The following is a 7,371-nucleotide window of genomic DNA, read 5'->3' on the forward strand; positions in this document are numbered from 1 at the left end:
AGGAAACTTATCAATAGCATATTGTTATTTCACATATAGTTTACTGAATATATGATGTATTATTTTAAATGATATATGATTCTTATAAATATAAAATCCTTTTCGAAAGAAAAACTATATAAAAGCTTAGTTTGGACATTTTTATAGCAATTCAAAATAAAATAGTTGACCTTTAGTATGGTAATGGCTATAATATAACATATATGATATAATATATCAATACAGTGGAGTTAAAGGCTTATAGGATTGTAAGTATATTTTATTTTATCACCTTGCACTTTCACATTTTGACTGAACAATTTGTTCAAATTTTTGACCAGCTGAACAATTTGGATTAATAAAACAAATTGCAATTTGGTCAAAATTTTGAATGAGTTGCAATTGGTATAATTATATTATATCATATATGTTATATTATAGCCATTACCATACTAAAGGTCAACTATTTTATTTTGAATTGCTATAAAAATGTCCAAACTAAGCTTTTATATAGTTTTTCTTTCGAAAAGGATTTTATATTTATAAGAATCATATATCATTTAAAATAATACATCATATATTCAGTAAACTATATGTGAAATAACAATATGCTATTGATAAGTTTCCTTTGGGAAATAACCTAAAATACTATTCTTTTGAATAAAGACTTTTTGAAACCAAAAAAGATTATCTCCCCTTCCTACAAATATATTGCAATTTTACAAATTATTTTACTGAATATGATGTTTTTATTCATATACTGTGTGATTCTTATGAATATAGAATACATTTTGAAAGAAAAACTATATAAAAGCTTAGTTTGGACATTTTTATAGCAATTACAAATAAAACAGTTCACCTTTAGTATGGTAATAGCTATATATAACTATACAGATTGATAAACTAATTTAAAAATAACATCAACACAGTGGAGTTAAAGTCTTATAGGATTGTAAGTATGATTTATTTTATCACCTTGCACTTTCACATTTTGACTGAACAATTTATTCAAATTTCTGACCAGTTGAACAATTTGGTTTAATAAAACAAATTGCAATTTGGTCAAAATTTTGAATGAATTGCAATTGTTGGATAGCAACACTATCAGTCAAGTCACTGTAATAACTAAGAATTTTTGTTGACTTTACTATATATGCTGCTATTCTTAATTCCTGTCATTAACAACAATAATTGAACCATCCGTTTTGTAGTGTAACTTGACCTCATCATGTAGTGATCGAAATTTGTTGAAATGAACATTCTTCTGATATTCTAATAAACAATATAAAGTCATTATCAAAAACAAAATTCTATTATTCTATATGCATGGTTGTTCTTCATATACCTTTATTACAAAGGAAGAATTATATTTTTTTACCTCTGTTTGTTACTTTTTCCATCCATGCCTTCATAGCACTTGTCTGTCCATTTGACTTATTTCCTTTTCATTACCGCTTTATGATATACAGTATTGTACTATTTAATATAGAATAATTATTGGTGCATATTTATTTATTGGTTGTCAAACACTTATATTACTTTGTTTTTCAAAGTTGCAGGGATATAAAAGCTTTGCTATGGTGTCTGTGCTACAATGTATTAACATAATTTTTTTTTATTTCATCATTTTATGAAATTGTAATGGAATGGGAAATTGACTGGATGGTTACATATTTTTCTATTTTTTAGAGTAAAGATTGCATGAAATGCAATCAAAACCTTATTGGACTGACTTGATATATACAGTCCGCCATAAGTTAAGCACCGCCTGTTTTCATGGCATCAATTTTTTTCAAATTTAAAAAATCAATTATTCCTCGAAAAAAAAGAAAACATTCATGTAGCAATTTTGCTAACATATACCATAAACAAACCACAAATATAGTTTTGGTTACTTATGAAGGTTCTATGCATTTAAGTTTTGCGCTCATAAAAATAGTGTAAATTACACAAATCAGAAACAGGATTTAAGTTTCAATGGGATTTTATTTTATCCAATATCATTAAAATTTTCTACACATAATCTTTGGTATGTTGGGCAAATTTAATGTCAATATTTGAGTCAATAGCATGTGTAACAACCTCTCTTCCAGTACAGGTTTAACACGACATCTCATACTCAGTACAAGCCTTCAAAACTTTAGTTGAGGAAATCTATGCCATTAATCAACAAATGCCACTTTTAAATCTTCAAATTTTTTTTATGTGGATCTCTGCAATTGAGATTTCTGCCAATGGCATCCTAGACATGTTCGATCGGGTTTATGTATGGAGACATGGATGACCAAAAGATAGTGTAAATGGCTTTTTGCTCTTTGGACTCGGTTAAAATCCTGGCCCTGTGTGGTCTAGCGTTGTCGTCCATGTACAAGGGTCTTGACCATATTGATGCAAGTGGGGGATTATCAAAATGAGGGACTACAATGTTTTTAGGCACCAAATCATAGGCGGATCCAGGGGGGGGGGGGGGCCTGGGGGGCCTGGGCTTCCCTTTTGTGGAAGAAAATTTGGTTGATTATATAGGGAATCATTGAAGCATGACTGGAGCGGCCCCCTCTTAGGTCAGTCAGCGGGCCCCCCTTAGGAAAAGTTCTGGATCCGCCACTGCAAATCTCTGTATGTCTGTCCTTTTATGTTACCCTGCAGAATATGCATACCAATCTTACAATGGTATAAAAAGCAACCCCGTACTGTAACACCACCAGCACCAAATGCAGTCATTGAGAAAATGTTGTTTTGATTCTAGGCCGTTTTTAATTCCCCATGAAATTCATATTAATGGCATCTACTGGTAGTAAAAGACACCGACTCTCATCTGACCAATTAGTGTTTTGCCAGCTTCTCATGTTCAAGCATAGATAGTCATTAACCCATTGAAATCTGAATATACAGTGCCTGTCTGTTAGAGCAGATCTCTTGATCTTTGGTTGCCTCTATGAATCGACGGACCAGTGTTCAAACACTTACACTACCACCTTGAGAAACAGTGTATTTTTAAATGTGCAGATGACCTTAAATTAAAAGTTGCTTGACTGCTTTTTCGGAGTTCAATCTATTTGGTCGTAATGAATTTTCTTACTGTATGTTAAAGGCAATTTGTAACACCAAACATTAATATTTTTTTGCAATAGTTAAAAAATATTGCCAGTTATATTTCGGTGGTGCTTAACTTTTGGCGGACAGTATATAAATGTTCCAAGGCTTATTACTACCTTTTTTGGTACACAAAATATAGCGCATTGATAATAACATTCTGTACATCCTATCCATAAACATTTCTAGACATTAATCAATGTAATATATGCTCAGATATTCAAGGCACAAAATGATGTAAGACTTTTCTATCAATGCAGTAGATCTCCCCATTACATTAAACTCTTGTAAAATATATGTTGTGTATTTGCATAACAAATAAATATTGATTTCTGAAATAGATTATTTTGTGTTAAGGTGGTACCCAACACCTTCACTCAAATTATTTTGGCTCTTTTATTTTTCATAAAATTTTGACAAAGTATTTACTTTGACCCTTTGACAAAAATATAAAAATTTCAAATAATTTGAACCAACCATTTTATCAGAAAAATTACACTGGTTACATAGCAGTTTGACAAAGACTAGTTTTGATCATTGAGAAGCTTAATATTCCCTTAACAACACAACGTGATTAAAACGTTTAGCTGATATTACAGAGTTATCTCCCTGTAGTGTTAGGTACCACCTTAATGCAAGTATATTCAACTATTGTGATGCTGATGAAAATGATCATATACCTCAGTTTATTGACAATCGTAGAATGTGTTCAGATGTAAATAATACTACAATACATTCAACATGTATGTAATGCATTTGAAAATTTCAATTTTCAAAATTCAGTAAATATTTAGGAATATGAACATAACGATTAATACCATTTTCTGATTTCTACATTAGATCAATCATCAGTCAGTAACATAATAAATATGTTTTATTTTTTTTACATCAAAAGATGTCAGTGAACAAACTGAATACATGTTTTTATCATGTTGTGTTTGATACTTGGTGTTGGTGTGATGTCTGATGGGATTTGTATGTTTTATAATAAGAATAATGCTGCATGTTTTTTTGGTTAAGAATGCTGATTTGATGTGCTTTGGTAGAAAAACAGGTTGAAGTGAAATAAATGACTGATATATTGGGAAAGTAAAATGCAACAATTCAAACTTTTATAGATATAAATATATAGAGATAGCTACTGGTATGTGTATTCATTTTGTTATTTTGTTGAATAAAAAAAAAAAGAACATGAACTTTAGAATTTCAAGGTTGTACAAGCATTCAGCTGTTAGAATATAACTTTTCAGTAAATGAGCATGTATTTAAGATATTTCCACAAAGAGCCCCAAGTGAAAATTTTGACTGGTCTAGATGACATCATTAATTAAGGGTTTCATGCCATGAAACTTTTTTACCAGTAGTTAAAGTGGTAGACTCAAATGTTTGTCTCCACTGAAAAAGCAGATGTTCAGCTTCCAGAATAAACAGAAGCATCAACTATTTTTAAAGATTTTTTATAAGGTCACTTTATGAGGAACTACTAATGGTATGTTAATGACATTTGGTATGCAGTTGAAGATGCATTGGCACATCTCATTTCCATGAAGATTGTGTGGCCCTAGCTCTCTTAGTCATAGTCTATTCAACTCTGAAACTTTTAACCACTTATGATGAATCTGTATGAAACAGTAGCATATGATATCTCTTCTCTTTTAAATTATTTAGCCTGTCTGACGTGGTTTATTGGCTTTTAATTTTTTTTCTATAGTTGACATTTCAAAGTTTGTGATTAGGTTAGTTTAAGCGACCACTCAGAGTCCATCCGTCCAAAACACAAATATGCTCAGACTGTTTGGAATTAAGCTTTGAAAAATTATCTGTCTTCATATTCTATTGACTGCTATATTATCAGTTTAATGTGATATTTTTTACTGGAGTTTGGTATTCATAGTCTTGTGTATGATATAGTTGTATATCTTTAAGTAAATGTCTAGATTTGGGGTATGTTAAATATAATCTTAGAATATAAGTTTATTAAAATAAATTCTACTTGGCATTTACAAAATTGCTGTTTAAAGATTCATAATTTTACTAAAAATCAACATATTAAGTAAATTGTAATTTTGATTATTCATTTACATTGTAAGATTAACATATATGCAAATTCAGTCATTGTAACCTTAGGAACCAGTGTAAAAAAACGTACAATCAGAAATGCTTGTGAACTTATAAACTTTCAATATCTTTATACCAGTTGTTAGCACATGTATATGATTGTGATAAGTGTATAAAACTGTCATACAATATTTACATATCAGTGTTGTCAATCATAATTTTTGTTGCAATATATATGGAAATTTATTTATTTAATAATACTATTAAATGTTTCTTTCAAATTTTGAAGTTTAGTTTATTTTCAAATCTTTCTACTTTAATGGATGGATTGATATTTAAACACCCAGTGACACATATTAAATGCATATCAGGATAAGAACATGTTGATGTGATATGAATTTGAACACTGCTTTGTACAAAGCCACAACACTCAGCCAGATATTTTGCTTTATATCACTATGTGAAGCTATTAGTTTCTTGGATATTCATGCCATCTTAAAATTATTAGGGACGACATCAAAAGTTTAATGTAGGATAAAAAAAATTAATTCACATTGTTTTTTCACTGACCCCCCACTCCCCTCTTAACTTAATTACCGGTAAGGAAAAATTGAGTTACCAATAAGGATATATGTAAAATCGATTTTGGATAATCAAAACTTGCAGCAATTTTTACTATTTTAATTAAGTTTTTATCATACATTGATCTTTTGATGTCCTCCCTGTAACATACCACACATCAGTTCTCATTGATTTCTTATGATGTGGGGAAAATTTTATTGGCTAAATGAGATAACAAATTGGGAACATGTCCTGGAGAAAAGATATTTAATATGGTTATTGCCAATCAAATGAATTATTTTTCCGTTACTGATTTACCTTGCCATATCTTGTAAAGTAAAATTCATATTGATAAATAGGTTTTAAGCATTGAAATGTTTATTTCTGTTAATTTAGAAACTATTGCATATATTTATTATTGCAATTTTGTCATTTTAGACTAAAATGCAATTTTTATCTTTGTGATATGGGGAAAAATCCTGGTTAAGTCATATAAAATTTTCAAAATGTGAGTTTAAATTATTGCGGTTATAATCCTGTTGCATTTTTTGCAATAATTTCTGAATTAACAGTAATTGATAAGGATACATAATGGTGAGCATGATCTGCTTTGATAAGGATAAAACATGTGGAGCAGGATCTGCTTTGATAAGGATAAAACATGTGGTGCAGGATCTGCTTTGATAAAACATGTGGAGCAGGATCTGCTTTGATAAGGATAAAACATGTGGTGCAGGATCTGCTTTGATAAAACATGTGGAGCAGGATCTGCTTTGATAAGGATAAAACATGTGGTGCAGGATCTGCTTTGATAAGGATAAAACATGTGGAGCAGGATCTGCTTTGATAAGGATAAAACATGTGGAGTAGGATCTGCTTTGATAAGGATAAAACATGTGGAGTAGGATCTGCTTTGATAAGGATAAAACATGTGGAGCAGGATCTGCTTTAATAAGGATAAACATGTGGAGCAGAATCTGCTTTGATAAAGATAAAACATGTGGAGCAGGATCTGCTTTGATAAGGATAAAACATGTGGAGCAGGATCTGCTTTGATAAGGATAAAACATGTGGAGCAGATCTGCTTTGATAAGGATGAAACATGTGGAGCAGGATCTGCTTTGATAAAATAAAACATGTGGAGCAGAATCTGCTTTGATAAGGATAAAACATATGGAGCAGGATCTGCTTACCATTCTGAAGCACCTGAGAAAATAGTTTTGGTGGGGTTCCTGTTGCTTAATCTTTAGTTTTCAATTTTGTGTACTATTATTTGTCTGTTTGTCTTTTTAATTTTAGCCATGGCATTGTCAGTTTGATATATGAGTTTGATTGTCCCTTTGAAATCTTTCACATCTCTTTTAAAGACAAACCATAAAATTTTGTAAATCCAGAGTCAAGATTCACTAATAACAAGTGTTCAGTTGGTAGTGAATTGATCCAAGCAAACTAGATCTAATACAGGACATGAAGATTGTTGAATATTATCTTTTATGATCATTTATTAATCTGACGTCAAATTTCTATACGACACCCCTTAAGAATTTTCAAATCAATGAGAGGCTTTTTTCTGTCACTCTTGATATTGCATTTAAGATTAGTGGCAATTGTTTGAAGTTTGAAATGTGGGATAAGTGTTCATGGATAAATAACCACCTACCCAAATACGTCTCATCTAAG

The sequence above is a fragment of the Mytilus galloprovincialis genome, chromosome 10 (assembly GCF_965363235.1).
Source record: "Mytilus galloprovincialis chromosome 10, xbMytGall1.hap1.1, whole genome shotgun sequence".
NCBI classification, from domain to species: Eukaryota; Metazoa; Mollusca; class Bivalvia; order Mytilida; family Mytilidae; genus Mytilus; species Mytilus galloprovincialis.